The 17,679-nt window shown below is 45.1% G+C and overlaps 1 protein-coding gene across 5 annotated transcripts in view; it reads right to left on the minus strand.

Annotated features, from left to right (window-relative positions):
- Nucleotides 1-17,679, minus strand: part of ptpn13 (protein tyrosine phosphatase non-receptor type 13) — a 265,922-nt gene that overhangs the window by 172,716 nt on the left and 75,527 nt on the right. The window lies entirely within an intron of this gene.

The following is a 17,679-nucleotide window of genomic DNA, read 5'->3' on the forward strand; positions in this document are numbered from 1 at the left end:
GTAGATTTCCACTATTTTCTATTTTTAAATGAGTTCTTCTATGGTCACTCCCCATTTGCTAGAAAAAAATAATGTAAGCAGGAAATGACCACAGGTTTTCACTGTAACGTACCTACCGTTACCAAAGTATGGCATTTTCTTCACAAGCACACAATATTGTAAAAGCAAAAGGAGATGTGAAAATGCAGTGTACTTTTCTATAACGTTGTTCTCATTCTACTGAATTTAAAAACAGCTACTTGCAAAACTGATGCTTTAGTTGCACAAGTTGAACAGACTTGTATGCACACCTGAAATTCTGAACCAAAGACAACCCAAATTAGTGTCATGGGTCAACTGTATTAAAATTACAATATCTCCCAATATATTGCATTATTGAAGTAAAAGATTGTTACAAACTACTTGAAATTCCTCCTCATTCATAGATAGACTTAAAGGTTCACTTTAACAAAGTGCATCACAAGAACCACATTGTTGTAATTTGTAAAGGTAGACTGGTACCTTGGAACTTAATCAACATGAGAAAAATCCATTGATTTTTGATCTTAGATGTTGTAAGTAAATGTTCTTTCAAGTGCCTTGTGCCATGCTTCTATGTGAAACTTGGTGCTATCAGCTATATTAATCACCAATGCGTAAAGACTTGAGGGGGAAAAGGTAAGCCCAAGATCAGTGTCTATTGACTGTAAATATAGTCTACAATGCTGCATTGTAGACATGCTGTAGTCTTGTTCCCCATGACTGCAGCATGTCTACCCCATATTCCTATCCAGCAAGTGGCTGTACACAAGGTTCCATAGAAAATTCCTCTATTCAAGAAAGGAGGGAGACAGAAAGCAGGAAACTACAGGCCAGTTAACTTAACATCTGTCATCGGGAAAATGCTAGAAGCTATTATTAAGGAAGTTATAGCAGGGCACTTAGAAAATCTTAATGCAATCAGGCAGAGTGAACGTGGCTTTGTGAAAGGGAAATCGTGTTTGACTAATTTATTAGAGTTCTTTGAGGAACTAACAAGCAACATGGATAAAGGGGATCCTGTGGATGTGGTGTACTTGGATTTTCAGAATGCATTTGACAAGGTGCCACATCAAAGGCTACTACACAAAATAAGAGCTCATGGGTTCTATATACAAATGCACGGAGTATAAGGAATAAATTAAATGAACTACAGATTTGAATTCAAATTGGAGGGTATGACATGATAGCTATTACTGAGACATGGCTGCAGGATGGTCAGGATTGGGAACTAAATATACCGGGTTATAAGGTCTACAGGAGAGATAGGGAAAATGGAAGAGGGGGAGGAGTAGCCTTAGTGATTAGAGATGAAATCAATTCAATGATAAAGGAGGATATAACGAGAGGTAAGCAGCCAACAGAGACCTTATGGGTTGAATTAAGAAATAGGAAAGGATCTAAGACTATAGTGGGAGTTATGTATAGGACCCCTGGCAGCAGCTCTGAAGTGCTAGATTGTATAAATGCAGAGATTAGACAAGCGTGTAAGAAAGGCATAGTGGTCGTAATGGGGGACTTTAACCTTCACATAGATTGGGGAAAGCAGACTAGCAACTGTCAGAAAGGTAGTGAATTTCTTGAGTGTGTCCGGGATAGTTTTCTACAGCAGTATGTCCCAGAGGCAACAAGGGGGCAAGCCATACTAGATTTAGTAATGAGTAATGAACCAGATTTAGTTAACAGCTTAACTATGCTTGAGCATCTATCCAATAGCGATCATAACATGATCAAGTTCAATGTAGTGTTTGAAAGGGAAAAAAGTGAATCAGCTGCTAAGATTCTAGATTTGGGTAAGGCCGACTTCAATGGGATGAGACAGAGACTGTCCACAGTAAACTGGGCCAATCTGTTAATGGGTAAGATGACTGATGATCAGTGGGAAATGTTTAAAGAAACATTTAACGAGATACAGAACCACTTTAAACACTGAGGGGCAAGAACTCTACTTGCCAAAAAAACAGCCATGGACAACTAAAGAGGTAAGGGACAGTATAAGACGTAAGGAAAGGGCATACAAAAAGGCAAAAAATGGCACAGATTCTGGCGAATGGGAAAGATACAAAGATCAACAAAGGGTCACAAAACAGATAGTATGAGCTACAAAAAGGGAGTATGAAAAGAAACTTGCAAGGGATATCAAAACCAATTCGAAGAACTTTTATAGTTATATTAGGAAAAAGAGGATGGTCAGGAGCAGTGTTGGCCCCTTAAAAACTGAAAGTGGGGATATTGTCATTGACAATGGGGAAATAGCGGACATGTTGAGTAATTACTTTGCGTCAGTATTTACAGTAGAAAAAGAGGATAGCATGCCGGAAATCCCAAGAAAACGAATATTGAATCGGGGACAGGGACTCGATAAAATTAATATAAGTAAAGCAACAGTAATGAAGAAAATAATAGCACTAAAAAGTGACAAATCCCCAGGACCAGATGGTTTTCATCCCAGGGTTTTAAAGGAAGTAGGTGAGCAGATTGCAGATGCCCTAACTAGGGCATCTGCAATCAAAGTTCTCTCGATTCAGGAACTGTCCCTCGAGATTGGAAAATTGCACATGTCACTCTGCTCTTTAAGAAAGGAGAGAGAGGGAAACCGGGGAATTATAGACCAGTTAGCCTAACATCTGTTGTGGATTGGGGGTAATATTCTGGCATGGGTGGAGGATTGGTTATCTAACAGGAAGCAGAGAGTTGGGATAAATGGTTCATTCTCGGACTGGCAACCAGTAGCCAGTGGTGTTCCGCAGGGGTCGGTGCTGGGTCCCCAACTCTTTACAATCTATATTAACGATTTGGAGGAGGGGGCCGAGTGCAACATATCAAAGTTTGCAGATGATACAAAGATGGGAGGGAAAGTGGAGACTGAGGAGGACATAAAAAACCGACAAGGGGATATAGACAGGCTGGGTGAGTGGGCGGAGATTTGGCAGATGCAATACAATATTGGAAAATGTGAGGTTATGCACTTTGGCAGGAAAAATCAGAGAGCAAGTTATTATCTTGATGGCGTGAAACTGGAAAGTACTGCAGTACAAAGGGATCTGGGGGTCCTAGTGCAAGAAAATCAAAAAGTTAGTATGCAGGTGCAGCAGGTGATCAAGAAGGCCAACGGAATGTTGGCCTTTATTGCTAGGAGGATAGAATATAAAAACAGGGAGGTATTGCTGCAGTTGTATAAGGTATTGGTGAGTCCGCACCTGGAATACTGCATACAGTTTTGGTGTCCATACTTAAGAAAAGACATACTTGCTCTCGAGGCAGTACAAAGAAGGTTCACTCGGTTAATCCCGGGGATGAGGGGGCGGACATATGAGGAGAGGTTGAGTAGATTGGGACTCTACTCATTGGAGTTCAGAAGAATGAGAGGCGATCTTATTGAAACATATAAGATTGTGAAGGGGCTTGATCGGGTGGATGTGGTAAGGATGTTCCCAAGGATGGGTGAAACTAGAACGAGGGGGCTTAATCTTAGAATAAGGGGCTGCTCTTTCAAAGCTGAGATGAGGAGAAACTTCTTCACTCAGAGGGTAGTAGGTCTGTGGAATTTGCTGCCCCAGGAAGCTGTGGAAGCTACATCATTAAATAAATTTAAAACAGAAATAGACAGTTTCCTAGAAGTAAAGGGAATTAGGGGTTACGGGGAGCGGGCAGGAAATTGGACATGAATTTAGATTTGAGGTTAGGATCAGATCAGCCATGATCTTATTGAATGGCGGAGCAGGCTCGAGGGGCCGATTGGCCTACTCCTGCTCCTATTTCTTATGTTCTTATGTGGGGAGTCTACATTTCTGGAGTCTATAATTAAGGATAGGGTGACTGAACACCTTGAGAATTTTCAGTTCATCAGAGACAGCCAGCTTGGATTTGTGAAAGATAGGTCGTGCCTGACAAACCTGATTGAATTTTATGAAGAGGTGACTAAAGTAGTGGACAGGGGAATGTCAATGGATGTTATTTATATGGATTTCCAGAAGGCATTTGATAAGGTCCCACATAAGAGACTGTCAGCTAAGATAGAAGCCCATGGAATTGAGCGAAAAGTACGGACTTGGTTAGGAAATTGGCTGAGCGAAAGGCGACAGAGAGTAGGGATAATGGGTAAGTATGCACATTGGCAGGATGTGACTAGTGGAGTCCCGCAGGGATCTGTCTTGGGGCCTCAATTATTCACAATATTTATTAACGACTTAGATGAAGGCATAGAAAGTCTCATATCTAAGTTAGCCAATGACACAAAGATTGGTGGCACTGTAAGCAGTGTAGATGAAAACATAAAATTACAAAGCGATATTGATAGCTTAGGTGAATGGGCAAAACTGTGGCAAATGGAATTCAATGTAGACAAATGTGAGGTCATCCACTTTGGATCAAAAAAGGATAGAACAGGGTACTTTCTAAATGGTAAAAAGTTAAAAATAGTGGATGTCCAAAGGGACTTAGGGGTTCACGTGCATAGATCATTGAAGTGTCATGAACAGGTGCAGAAAATAATCAAGAAGGCTAATGGAATGCTGGCCTTTATATCTAGAGGACTGGAGTACAAAGGGGCAGAAGTTATGCTGCAGCTATACAAAACCCTGGTTAGACCGCACCTGAAGTACTGTGAGCAGTTCTGGGCACCGCAACTTCGGAAGGACATATTGGCCTTGGAGGGAGTGCAGCGTAGGTTTACTAGAATGATACCCGGACTTCAAGGATTAAGTTACGAGGAGAGATTACACAAACTGGGGCTGTATTCTCTCGAGTTTAGAAGGTTAAGCGGTGATCTGATCAAAGTTTATAAGATATTAAGGGGAACGGATAGGGTCGATAGAGAGAAACTATTTCCGCTGGTTGGGGATTCTAGGAGTAGGGGGCACAGTCTAGAAATTAGAGCCAGACCTTTCAGGAGTGAGATTAGAAAACATTTCTACACACAAAGGGTGGTAGAAGTTTGGAACTCTCTTCCACAAACGGCAATTGATACTAGCTCAATTGCTAAATTTAAACGTGAGATAGATAGCTTTTTGGCAACCAAAGGTATTAAGGGATATGGGCCAAAGGCAGGTATATGGGGCTCGATTTTAGGGTCGGGTTTCCTGCGGGTTTCCAGCGGGGGGGCCCCGAAAATCCCGATATGCGGTCACGTGACCGGATCGCGCCTCGATCCCGACCACTTCCGGGTTCCCCGATGACGTGCGGGGCTGCGTGCGTGGCCCCCGCTAGTGGGAATCCCGCAGGCAATTAAAGCCAGCGGGGTTCCACTTGAGAGTACTTACCTTGCTTGTTGAGGTCAGTTAATGAGCTGAATCAGCTGTCAAAAGAGGAAGTGTGGGATTTTACCTGCATCGCAGAGTGTTTCACACACTGGGGGAAACAGTCTCTCTCCAACCAGGCGTGTTGCAGCCAGCAGCCTGTGGCAGGTGCCAAGGTGCACTCCACGGGGGAGAGCCCTCACCCACGCAGGAGGCCACCGCGTCACATAGGGCAACCCCTGCCCCCCACCACCCCCCGCCAAGCCAGAGGACAGACCGACACGAAACCGCAGCCCCAGTCCGAGGAACCACCCACCTACCCTGCACAACCCCTCAGACCAACACCTGCCAGATGGGTGGTGCGTGGACACCCTCGGAGGATGAACAGCATGACCAGCCCCAGCAGCCTCGCAGTCCACGCTGTCCGCCGCAGAGACGTGGAGCCCCCCAACACGGTGTTGTTGCACGCCCACCTGCACAGCAGGAGGGAGGGCTACCGCAGAGAGAGACGCATCGCAGAGGGCACTACCCTCGCCACAGGGTCCACAGACCGAGGCGCAGCTCCCCGGGCCTCTCCGAGCAGCAGTGCACACGGAGGCGCAGATTCGCTCGACATGTCGTCGTGGAGATCTGCAGGCTCTTTCATGCCGAGCTGCTCCTGGCTGGCCCCAGCACCAAGTGCTTACCTGTCGCTGTCAAAGTCACCACTGCCCTCCACAACTTCTCCTCCGCATCCTTCCAGGGTGCAGCCGGCTACACCGCTGATGTCTCTGTGGTCTGCGCGGAAGAGCCCTGCAAATACACCTGCACCTACTCTGCAGTAACACGATGGGTGGCATCAGTGGTGGGTCCTCATAGTGATACCCAGGAGCTGGCATTATTGGACACAACAGACAGGATTCGCAGAGACATGGCAGTGGTGGTGCCAATATAATGTGTGCTGTTTGTTGCTCCGAAATTCAATATAGGTAACACCCATGGCAAACCCTCCGACACCCTTGTGCACCCCCTTCATGCTCACGAAACATTTGCCTTACGCTGCCTACTGCACAGATGTGATGCATGCCCTGTGGCTGCAGCACAGGTGGTGGCAGGTTGAGTGAGGCTGGCCGTGAGGGAGATGCACGAGAGGGTGAGTATGGGATAGAGCCATGAGATTGTATGAGGATTGGGTCGCGTGTTAGTGGCAGGATGAGTACTGGCGAGGTGAGTAGGTGCAGGTAAGATGAGGATGGGGTTTGAGTGGGTATGAGGGGTGATGTGACAGAGTAGTGTTGGCAGTGCCGAAGGAGATGTGGGGTTGGGGCAGTGTTGTGGCAGATGGAGTGTAGGGGAAAGACTTCGTGTTCTCACTGTGGCTGACCTACTGAGGTCATTGCAGCGCCTCCTGCACTGTATGCAGGTGGGCGATATGTTGGTTGCGCAGGTGACCCCCTCTGCCACCTCGAGCCAGGCCTTCTTGGTGACAGAGGCTGGCCGCTTCCTCCCGCCCGCCGGGTGGAAGATCTCTGTCCTCCCCCTCCTCCTCACCCCATCTGATGATACCTGGGGTGAGGCATCATTAAACTGGGAGCAGCCTTCCCCCTGGGCTGCTCCATGCTGAAATTTGTTCCATTGGTTGCAGCATCTGTCAGTGGAGGACTGCCCCTTTAACTAGAGAGCCTCCAGCTGACAGATCGTACTGCGCATGCGCAGCCCGCCCGACGCGCAGACCAGCAGCGTGGACCCCGGAGGAGCAGGTAATTGATTCCTATTAGTGTGTTGCCTGCTACGATCGCGCGGGCAACCCACTAATTTCACCGAGCGTGTTGACCACGCTCCCGAAACCCAACCCGCCGGAAACCCGCAGGCCTGGTAACATCGAGCCCATGGAGTTAGATCACAGATCAGCCATGATCTTATCAAATGGCGGAGCAGGCACGAGGGGCTAAATGGCTTACTCCTGTTCCTATGTTCCTATGGTGTAGGGGGTAACATATTAGCATGGATTAAAGATTGGTTTGCCAACAGGAAACAGAGAGTAGGCATAAATGGATCATTTTCAGGTTGGCAAGGTGTAACGAGTAGAGCCACAGGGATCAGTGCTGGGGCCTCAACTATTTACAATCTGTATCAATGACTTAGATGAAGGCACCAAATGTATGGTTGCTAAATTTGCTGATGACACAAAGATAGGTAGGAAAGTAAGTTGTGATGAGGACATAAGGAGTCTGAAAAGGGATATAGCTAGGTTAAGTGAGTGGGCAAAAAATTGGCAGTTGGAGTATAATGTGGGAAAATGTGAACTTGTCCACTTTGGCAGGAGGAATAGAAAAGCAGTATATTATTTAAATGGAGAGCGATTGCAGAACTCTGAGGTACAGAAGGATCTGGGTGTCCTGGTACATGAATCACAAAAGGTTAGTATGCAGGTACAGCAAGTGATTAGGAAGACAAATGGAATGTTGTCATTTATTGCAAGGGGAATGGAATATAAAAGTAGAGATGTTTTGCTCCAGTTGTACAGGGCACTGGTGAGACCACATCTTGAATACTGTGTGCAGTTTTGGTCTCCTTATTTAAGAAAGGACATAATTGCTTTGGAGGCGGTTCAGAGAAGGTTCACTCAACTGATTCCTGGGATGAGGGGATTATCTTATGAGAAAAGGTTGGACAAGTTGGGCCTGTATACATTGGAATTTAGAAGAATGAGAGGTAACCTTACTGAAACATAAAATCCTGAGAGGACTAGAAGAGGTAGATGTTGAGAGGATGTTTCCCATTGTGGGAAAGATCCAAACTAGGGGACACAGTTTAAAAATAAGGGGTCTCCCATTTAAGACGGAGGAGAAAAATTTTCTCTCAGAGGGTCGTGAGTCTGTGGAACTCCCTTCACCACAGAGCGGTGGAGGCAGGGTCATTGGATATTTTTAAGGTTGAGTTAGATAGATTCCTGATTAACAAGGGAGTCAAAGGTTATAGTAGGTACATGGGAAAGTGAGCTTGAGGATCAATCAGATCAGCCATGATCTTATCAAATGGCAGAGCAGGCTCGAGGGACCGAATGACCTACTCCTGCTCTTAATTTGTATATTCGAGGAGAGAGAGGTAGAGAGGAGGAGTGGTTTAGGAAGGGAATTCCAGAGCTTAGGGTCCAGGCAGCTGAAGGCACGGCCGCCAATGATGCAATGATAAAAATCAAGAATGCACACGAGGACAGAATTGGAGGAGTGCAGAGATCTCGGAGGAGGTTACAGAGATAGGGAGGGGTGAGGCCATGGAGGGATTTGAAAACAAGGATGAGAATTTTAAAATCGAGGCGTTGCCGGACCGAGAGCCAATGTAGATCAGCGAGCACAGTGGTGATGGGTGAACGGGGCCTGGTTGGAGTTAGGATATGGCAGCAGAGTTTTGGATGGGCTCAAGTTCAATTGGCAGAGCAGGCTCAAGGGGCCGAATGTCCTACTGCTGCTCTTAATTCTTATGTATGTTCGTGTGTACGTAAATGCAGAATTTTTCAAACAAAATCATATAAAATTGGAGAGGTGGTTTGCAAGATGGTGCTTATTTGCAGACTCATATGCTCCTTTAATTCAGCCTCCCCAGGAATAGTCGCTAAAAATCTAATGGTCTAGGTCTCCAAACCGGATGCTTTTATATATGATCACTTATTTTATAACTTTATAAATGCAGTAATGTATCTTTTTAGTAGGATTGCTATATGGCGTGAGATTCATATTTGTACAATTGCTTACTAATTAAGCCCCATCATTGATATCAGCCTTAAACTGATAAATTTGCATTCTCATTCTAAAGGAATGGAAAAGAAGATGTGCAGCAAATTTATCATAGGTCCTTTGCCCAACTGGGATGCTAACATTTACATCTGCCTTTCATCAAAGGCATGGTAGAATGCCCATGATTTGATTCCATATTTTCCTCACCCTCCTCAGCTATGGAAAGGAACAGCAAGAAATGACCTGCATTGTCATTCAGCATACTTCTAAAATTTGAGAAAGTTTCTCATGCTGTCATGCAGGGAATGGTCCATCACAAGCTCAGCTTTCAACACCACAGTCTGTTACTTACTGTATTCAGGTAGCCTACTTGAAATCTGATATGTAAGGTCTTAGATAGTCTGTACCCAAGCTTTGAAGTTACCTCACTATACCGTGAAGCTGTAAGATGCAGTTACTTGTTTTCTGTAAGCTGATTTCCCTATATGATTATAGTGGCTTATTTTGTTTTTGCTGTACAGTAGCTTATTGTAATTGCCTAATTTGCTTTAGGAGAATAGCTAACATAAATCACATACTTCATTGATGTGGGGTGTGTTTGAAAGACACATGTGCGTACATGTATAAATTTAACTAAATCAACTGTCTCAATAGAAAGCAATGTTTCCAGCTACAATTCCCAGCTTCCACTGTTGTTCATCTCAATACGATAGCTAATTGCTCTGACCAGTACTAACCTTATACAACTGTTTATAAGCTTGGAGCCCTATCCAAAATCTTATGGGAAATCTTCATTCCTTCCCTTCCTTCTCCCCCAGCATTACATCATTTGATACAGACTTTCATTTTGTCTGTTTTCTAAGAGATTCCTCCATAGTATAGCTTTTTTCCACAACTGTGTTTATTTAAAAACATGTTTTAAGATAAACTAATCAGTAAGATAACTGATATCACAATAAACAAGACCATCACAGAATTGATTTCTATGCATATGTATTACAAAAATACAACCTACAGATAAACTTGGAATAGAGAGAACAAAAACCCACAAATCAAAGCTGCATTTCCAAACATCATTCACAAAATGTCTTACAAACAACTGCTTTTGACCAGTTAAAATCTTGTCAGGTGACCTTTCAACTGTGTTAAGTATATTGACACACACTTAAGAAATCTCCAAACAAATCCCACACAAACAGTAAGCAGTACAGCTAATATATATATATTTTTAGGTTTCCACAGTGCACATCCAACCTAATGTTTGTGTTTGAGCATAGGTTATAAATGCACAAACTGAACATATGCTATTTGGTAAATAGCTCATTTTCACTGTTGATTCCGCCTTACTCTTATAAGTGTAAGCTGTGCCACAATTTAATACCACTACATGGCATTATTTGGAATATTTTGCATTTATTATTATGCGTTTAAAAATTAATACTCTGCTGGTTTGGGTCTTCATATAGGTGAAAGCTGACTAACAACATTCCTGGACCTCAAAAACAAAATAAAGCATAAATGGATTAACATTAGACTAGGAAATAGTTACTATGCAGAAAGATTGGTGTATTGTAAATATTGCAGGAATTAGCATATTAAGAAGACTATGGACCTAAAGCAATGCATCATTTTTTCGTTGTTGCTAGATTCCCTCCTCTCCAGACTTCTGCCAAACCACATGCCTCTCCGCCCGAGTGGTGCCACCCTAATTTTAAGGTTATGCCCCCTTGTTCTGGACTCTCCCACCAGGAAATAGATTCTATCTACCCTTTCAAATCCTTTAATCAACTTAAACACTTCAATTAGATCACCCCTTAATCTTCTGTAATTCAGTACTCCAGACTAATAATCCGGAGACATGAGTTCAAATCCTGCCACGGCAGCTGGGGAATTTAAATTCAGTTAATTAAATAAAACCTAGAATAAAAAAAAACTAGTATCATTGATGGTGACCATGAAACTACCGGATTGTCATAAAAACCCATCTGGTTCACTAATGTCCTTTAGGGAAGGAAACCTGCCGTCCTTACCGATTCTGGCCTATAAGTGACTCCAGACCCACAACAATGCAGTTGATTCTTAACTGCGCTCTGAAATGGCCTGCCAAGCCATTCAGTTGTAAAATCCTGGTGCAAAAAGTCATAATAAGAATAAAACCGGACAGACCACCCGGCATCGGACCACTAGGCATCAGACACGACAAAGGCAAACCAAGCCCAGTCGACCCTGCAAAGTCCTCCTCACTAACATCTGGGGACTTGTGCCAAAATTGGGAGAGCTGTTCCACAGACTAGTCAAGCAACAGCCTGACATAGCCATAACCACAGATTCATACCTTTCAGCCAACGTCCCAGACTCCTCCATCACCATCCCGGGTATGTCCTGTTCCACCAGCAGGACAGACCCACCAGAGGTGGCGGCACAGTGGTATACAGTCAGGAGGGAATGGTCCTGGGAGTCCTCAACATTGACTCTGGACCCCATGAAGTCTCACAGCATCAGGTCAAATATGGGCAAGGAAACCTCCTGCTGATTACCACCAACCGCCCTCCCTCAGCTGATGAATCAGTCCTCCTCCATGTTAAGCACCACTTGGAGGAAGCACTGAGGGTAGCAAGGGCACAGAACGTACTCTGGGTGGGGGACTTCAATGTTCATCACCAAGATTGGCTCGGTAGCAGCATTACTGACTGAGCTGGCCGAGTCCTGAAGGACATAGCTGCCAGAGTAGGCCTGCGGCAGGCGGTGAGAGAACCAACATGAGGGAAAAAACTACTTGACCTCGTCCTCACCAACCTACCTGTCGCAGATGCATCTGTGATGACAGTATTGGTAGGAGTGACCACCGCACAGTCCTCGTGGAAACAAAGTCCTGTCTTCACACTGAGAACACCTTCCACCATGTTGTGTGGCACATGCCACCGTGCTAAATGGGATCGATTCAGAACAGATCTAGCAGCTCAAAACTGGGCATCCATGAGGCGCTGTGGGTAATCAGGAGGAGCAGAATTGTATTCCACCACAATCTGTAACCTCATGGCCCAGCATATTCCTCACTCTACCATTACCAGGGGATCAACCTTGGTTCAATGAGGAGTGCAGAAGAGCATAGAGCAGCACCAGGTGAACCTAAAAATAAGGTGCCAACATGGTGAAGCTACAACACAGGACTACATGCATGCTAAACATTGGAAGCAGCATGCTATAGGCAGAACCAAGCAATCCCACAACCAACAGATCAAATAAAAGCTCTGCAGTCCTACCACATCCAGTCATGAACGGTGGTGGACAATTAAGCAACTAACGGGAGGAGGAGGCTCCGTGAACATCCCCATCCTCCATGATGGCTGAGCCCAGCACGTAAATGCAAAAGACAAGGCTGAAGCGTTTGCAAACATCTTCAGCCAGAAGTGTCGAGTGGATGATCCATCTCAGCCTCCTCCCAAGATCCCCACCATCACAGAAGCCAGTCGTGAGCCAATTCAATTCACTCCACATGATATCAAGAAATGACTGAGTACACTGGATACAGCAAAGATTATGGGCCCCTACAACATCCCGGTTGTAGTGCTGAAGACTTGTGTTCCCGAACTAGCTGACAATGTGGAAAATTGTCCAGGTGTGTCCTGTCCACAAAAAGCAGGACAAATCCAATCCGGCCAATTACCCGCCCCATCAGTCTACTCTCAATCACCAGCAAAGTGATGGAAGGTGTTGTCGACAGTGCTATCAAGCAGCACTTACTCACCAATAACCCGCTCACCGATGCTCAGTTTGGGTTCTGCCAGAACCACTCGGCTCCAGATCACATTACAGCCTTGGTCCAAACATGGACAAAAGAGCTGAATTCCAGAGGTGAGGTGAGAATGACTGCCCTTGACATCAAGGCAGCATTTGACCGAGTGTGGCCTCAAGGAGCCCTAGTAAAATTGAAGTCAATGGGAATCAGGGGGAAAATGCTCCATTGGCTGGAGTCATACCTAGCACGAAGGAAGATCGTAGTGGTTGTTGGAGGCGAATCATCTCAGCCCCAGGACATCGCTGCAGGAGTTCCTCAGGGCAGAGTCCTAGGCACAACTATCTTCAGCTGCTTCATCAATGACTTTCCCTCCATCATAAGGTCAGAAGTGGGAATGTTCGCTGATAATTGCAGAGTGTTCAGTTCCATTCACAACCCCTCAGATAATGAAGTCGTCTCTGCCCGCAACATCCAGACTTGGGCTGATGAGTGGCAAGTAACATTCGTGCCAGATAAGTGCCAGGCAATGACCATCTCCAACAAGAGAGAGTCTAACCACCCCCCCTTGACATTCAACAGCATTACCATTGTCGAATCCATCAACATCCTGGAGGTCGCCATTGACCAGAAACTAAACTGGACAAACCATATAAATAATGTGGCTACAAGAGCAGGTCAGAGGCTGGGTATTCTGCGGTAAGTGACTCTCCAAAGCCTTTCCAACATCTACAAGGCACAAGTCAGGAGTGTGATGGAATACTCTCCACTTGCTTGGATGAGTGCAGCTCCAACAACACTCAAGAAGCTCGACACCATCCAGGACAAAACAGCCCGCTTGATTGGCACCCCATCCACCACCTTAAACATTCACTCCCTTCACCACCAGCACACCGTGGCTGCAGTGTGTACCATCTACAGGATGCACTACAGCAACTCGCCAAGGCTTCTTCGACAGCACCTCCCAAACCCACGACCTGTACCACCTAGAAGGACAAGGGCAGCAGGCGCATGGGAACACCACCACCTGCACATTCCCCAAGTCACACATCATCCTGACTTGGAAATATATCGCCGTTCCTACACCGTCGCTGGGTCAAAATCCTCGAACTCCCTACCTAACAGCACTGTGGGAGTACCTTCACCACACGGACTGCAGTGGTTCAAGAAGGTCGCTCACCACCACCTTCTCAAGGGCAATTGGAGACGGGCAATAAATGCTGGCAAGATTGCAATAAATGGCCATCCCAAGTTGCCCTGAGGTTGTGGTGGTGGTAGGGCTTCTCCTTGAACCGTTGCAATCCTTATGTTGATGGGCTCTCATGGTGGTGTTAGGTAGAGAATGCCAGGATAATGACACTGCAAGCAATGCCCTAATGGGTAGAGTGGTCCTAGTTGGGCAAGCAGTTGGAAGCTTACCAAGACTGCATTAGTAAGCTGCGCAATTTTAACTGGTTAAACTCCAACAGTACCCATACACACATTTGATGGTCCCTAAGCCTGCACTCTGCCAATCTTACCCTGAACTTAGTCAGGTAGGGTATGTCCCTATGGAGACAGAGTTTTCACTCTATCAGGCAGACGGAGGTTCTAAATGCATATTTCTTAATAGCTTGGTTCAGAGACTCAAACATGATAATGGGTTTCCATACACACCAGACACCCCACTGTCCCCCTTAAAAATGAGGCAGTGTAGAGAAGAAATCGCACAAGAATGGGGAAACAAACAAACAAACAATAAAGAAGAAATACTTTAGAAATTTAAGGAAGGTAAAAGTTCCAAAAATTGAGAACATACAAATGTATAGAATTTTTAAATAGAACAGGAGAGAAACCTGAAAAAAGAAATGGGTTAAGGACAAATCAGGAAAATCAAATGAAAATAGTAACAGAAATAAATGTCAAGTGGGCAATAAGTTTTTGGCAAATTATGCACTGAAGTTGAGAGATTTTAGTAATGGAGAAAGGGATACAATCATTTTTGACATCCAGCATCAGCAGTCCCAAGTAAAGCATGGGTTAGATGCAGAGGAATGTTCCAACTACAATGGCCCAACAACTTGCCTTAGCTTCAACCTCAGGAGTCTGAAGTGTGTTGCCAAAGGCTTTCGTGCTGGTATAACAATTTTCTATCCACCTATCCTATGGCTCAGTGGTTAACTGAACCCCCTGGTGCAGCACTAGCCACACAGATTAAGAAGGAGCCACCTTACATCTTTGGTCTGAGCTGAGTTAACTGATCTTAACTGTGGCAGCAGTGTGTGGGAGGACAATTTGTTTCAGTGGTCCCAGGATACAGTGAGATGATGAAACTGATGGGCTCCCTCTCCTGATAGCTAACCTATGACCCACAAGGCTGACAGCAACTGTACCCTAACATGAATAACCACCTTTAAGAGAGGAGCAGAGGAAAGGAGGGAAGCAGATATCCAAGTAAATTTTGCTTTTTGGACATAACTGCGCAACATGAAAGGTGTAATTTCATGGATTTCTCTATTACATTAGGTTGCAACAAACTATAATTACTGCATTATCTGTGCGCGATTACTCATTCTTTTAGCAGATAATATTTCAACATCTCTGCATTCTGCTCAGATTTGTGAATCATTTCCTGTTTTCTTTCCAATATGACACATCTGAATAAAAAGTAGAGTAGCCAACTTACTACAGTAATACGATAATCACGACAATTACAAAGCCTTTGCAGAATGACTAGCTAATTATTTCACATTTGCAAAGCATTAGGTTGAAGTCTGATTAATAAATTTGACATGGCTCAACATGATCACCTTAAAGATGTGCAATTATGTATAAAATTTCAAAATATCCTTCTGAAGCCAGTTAAGCAATTTTATAATCAACGGATTAACTGAAATCCTGTGAAGCTCATACACCTTCTTCCAACTTCCCCCATCTTCCCTTTTCTCTCCCCCCTCGCCTGAAAACACTGGGTTAGAAATTTGATCATGCCCGAAAATGCAGGGACCGTGGGAAATTCGTGTTGGCAGTTTATTATAATGAGACAGGCGTGCAGCCAGCATTACCCGCGCTGATTATTAGCAGTGTGTCTCGTTGTGGGAGCGGAAAATCAGGTGTACCGGCGCCACTTAAAGGCAGCTTGCACTCTTAAAGGGGAGGTGTACTATGGCTGAAGACAGCAGTTTGAAACTGCGCAACGTCGTTGGAAGAGCTTCAGATAGGCCCCCCAAATTTTAGATGCAGCTTTGGAGGCTCTTGCCCAGGCGGAGGAAGATCTTGTTTCCCTCGGTGGGGGGGGGGGGGGGGCGGTGTCAGGCAGAAAGCCCTCCAGGCAACACATGCACAGACAGACATATGCACAGACAGTGGAAAGATATAGTTCAAGATGTCAATGCCAGCAACTAGATCCCAGGACCGGGCTGCAATGCAGAAAGAAGTGTAATGACCTCACCAGGGTTTTCAAGGTAAGACTCCTAACTCTCTGCTCACACCTGCATCCCCACTATTCACAACACTCCCCTTGCCTACTTCCCTTCACTCTCCTACAATCACTGCACCATACCTCAATCCACCTCTTTCAGCTCCTACTCTCAGCACTATTGGAACCCTCACTTCCCCACACCTGACACCTTGCATATAACATTATTCGACCCGGACAGTCTCAAAACAGCTCACCAGGCTACCACTAATATGCTCCCTTCTTTCTTGCAGGAGAAGGCATCACACAACATGACAGAACAAACGGCAACCAGAGGGCAAGGCCACCTACATATCCTGTCTCCTAGAATCAAAGAATGATATAGCACACCTTCCCCTTTATTTCCCATTATCTCACCCTACACACTCTGCATTACAAATTGCAGCTGCTTTCAACACAGTCATCTCTCTCTGCTCTCCCTTCACACTAAGAGCTAACCCTTGTCCCTCTCTTTCATCTCAGGTGCAGAAAATGTAAAAGGCCTTGTGGCAGTTGAACAAGAAGAGGGCAGCCTTTCTGAAGATGCATCACTTGATCTGACCATAGTAATAATCAGCTCAGCAACTAGGGCCATATCTACTTTAGAGGATAGGCTACACGTGAATAACCGGGCAAAAGTGTGCAGGAGCTAAGGCAGGGAATACAACGGCACAGGAGACAGCTCGACAGAGGGCAAGAGCACAACCTAGCCTTGCTGCAGAGGACTCAGATGTTGACCTTGAGGGCACAAATTACTAAAGGCGGCTTTTGATGATATATCAGAAAATGTTACGTGCACTCGGCAACCTGCCAGTGTGCACAATGGAAGAACATAAGAAATAGGAGCAGGAGTAGGCCAATCGGCCCCTCGAGCCTGCTCCGCCATTCAATAAGATCATGGCTGATCTGATCCTAACCTCAAATCTAAATTCATGTCCAATTTCCTGCCCGCTCCCCGTAACCCCTAATTCCCTTTACTTCTAGGAAACTGTCTATTTCTGTTTTAAATTTATTTAATGATGCAGCTTCCACAGCTTCCTGGGGCAGCAAATTCCACAGACCTACTACCCTCTGAGTGAAGAAGTTTCTCCTCATCTCAGTTTTGAAAGAGCAGCCCCTTATTCTAAGATTATGCCCCCTAGTTCTAGTTTCACCCATCCTTGGGAACATCCTTACCGCATCCACCCGATCAAGCCCCTTCACAATCTTATATGTTTCAATAAGATCGCCTCTCATTCTTCTGAACTCCAATGAGTAGAGTCCCAATCTACTCAACTTCTCCTCATATGTCCGCCCCCTCATCCCCGGGATTAACCGAGTGAACCTTCTTTGTACTGCCTCGAGAGCAAGTATGTCTTTTCTTAAGTATGGACACCAAAACTGTACGCAGTATTCCAGGTGTGGTCTTACCAATACCTTATATAACTGCAGCAATACCTCCCTGTTTTTATATTCTATCCCCCTAGCAATAAAAGCCAACATTCCGTTGGCCTTCTTGATCACCTGCTGCACCTGCATACTAACTTTTTGATTTTC

Source organism: Heptranchias perlo, chromosome 1, assembly GCF_035084215.1.
Source record: "Heptranchias perlo isolate sHepPer1 chromosome 1, sHepPer1.hap1, whole genome shotgun sequence".
In the NCBI taxonomy this organism is placed as follows: domain Eukaryota; kingdom Metazoa; phylum Chordata; class Chondrichthyes; order Hexanchiformes; family Hexanchidae; genus Heptranchias; species Heptranchias perlo.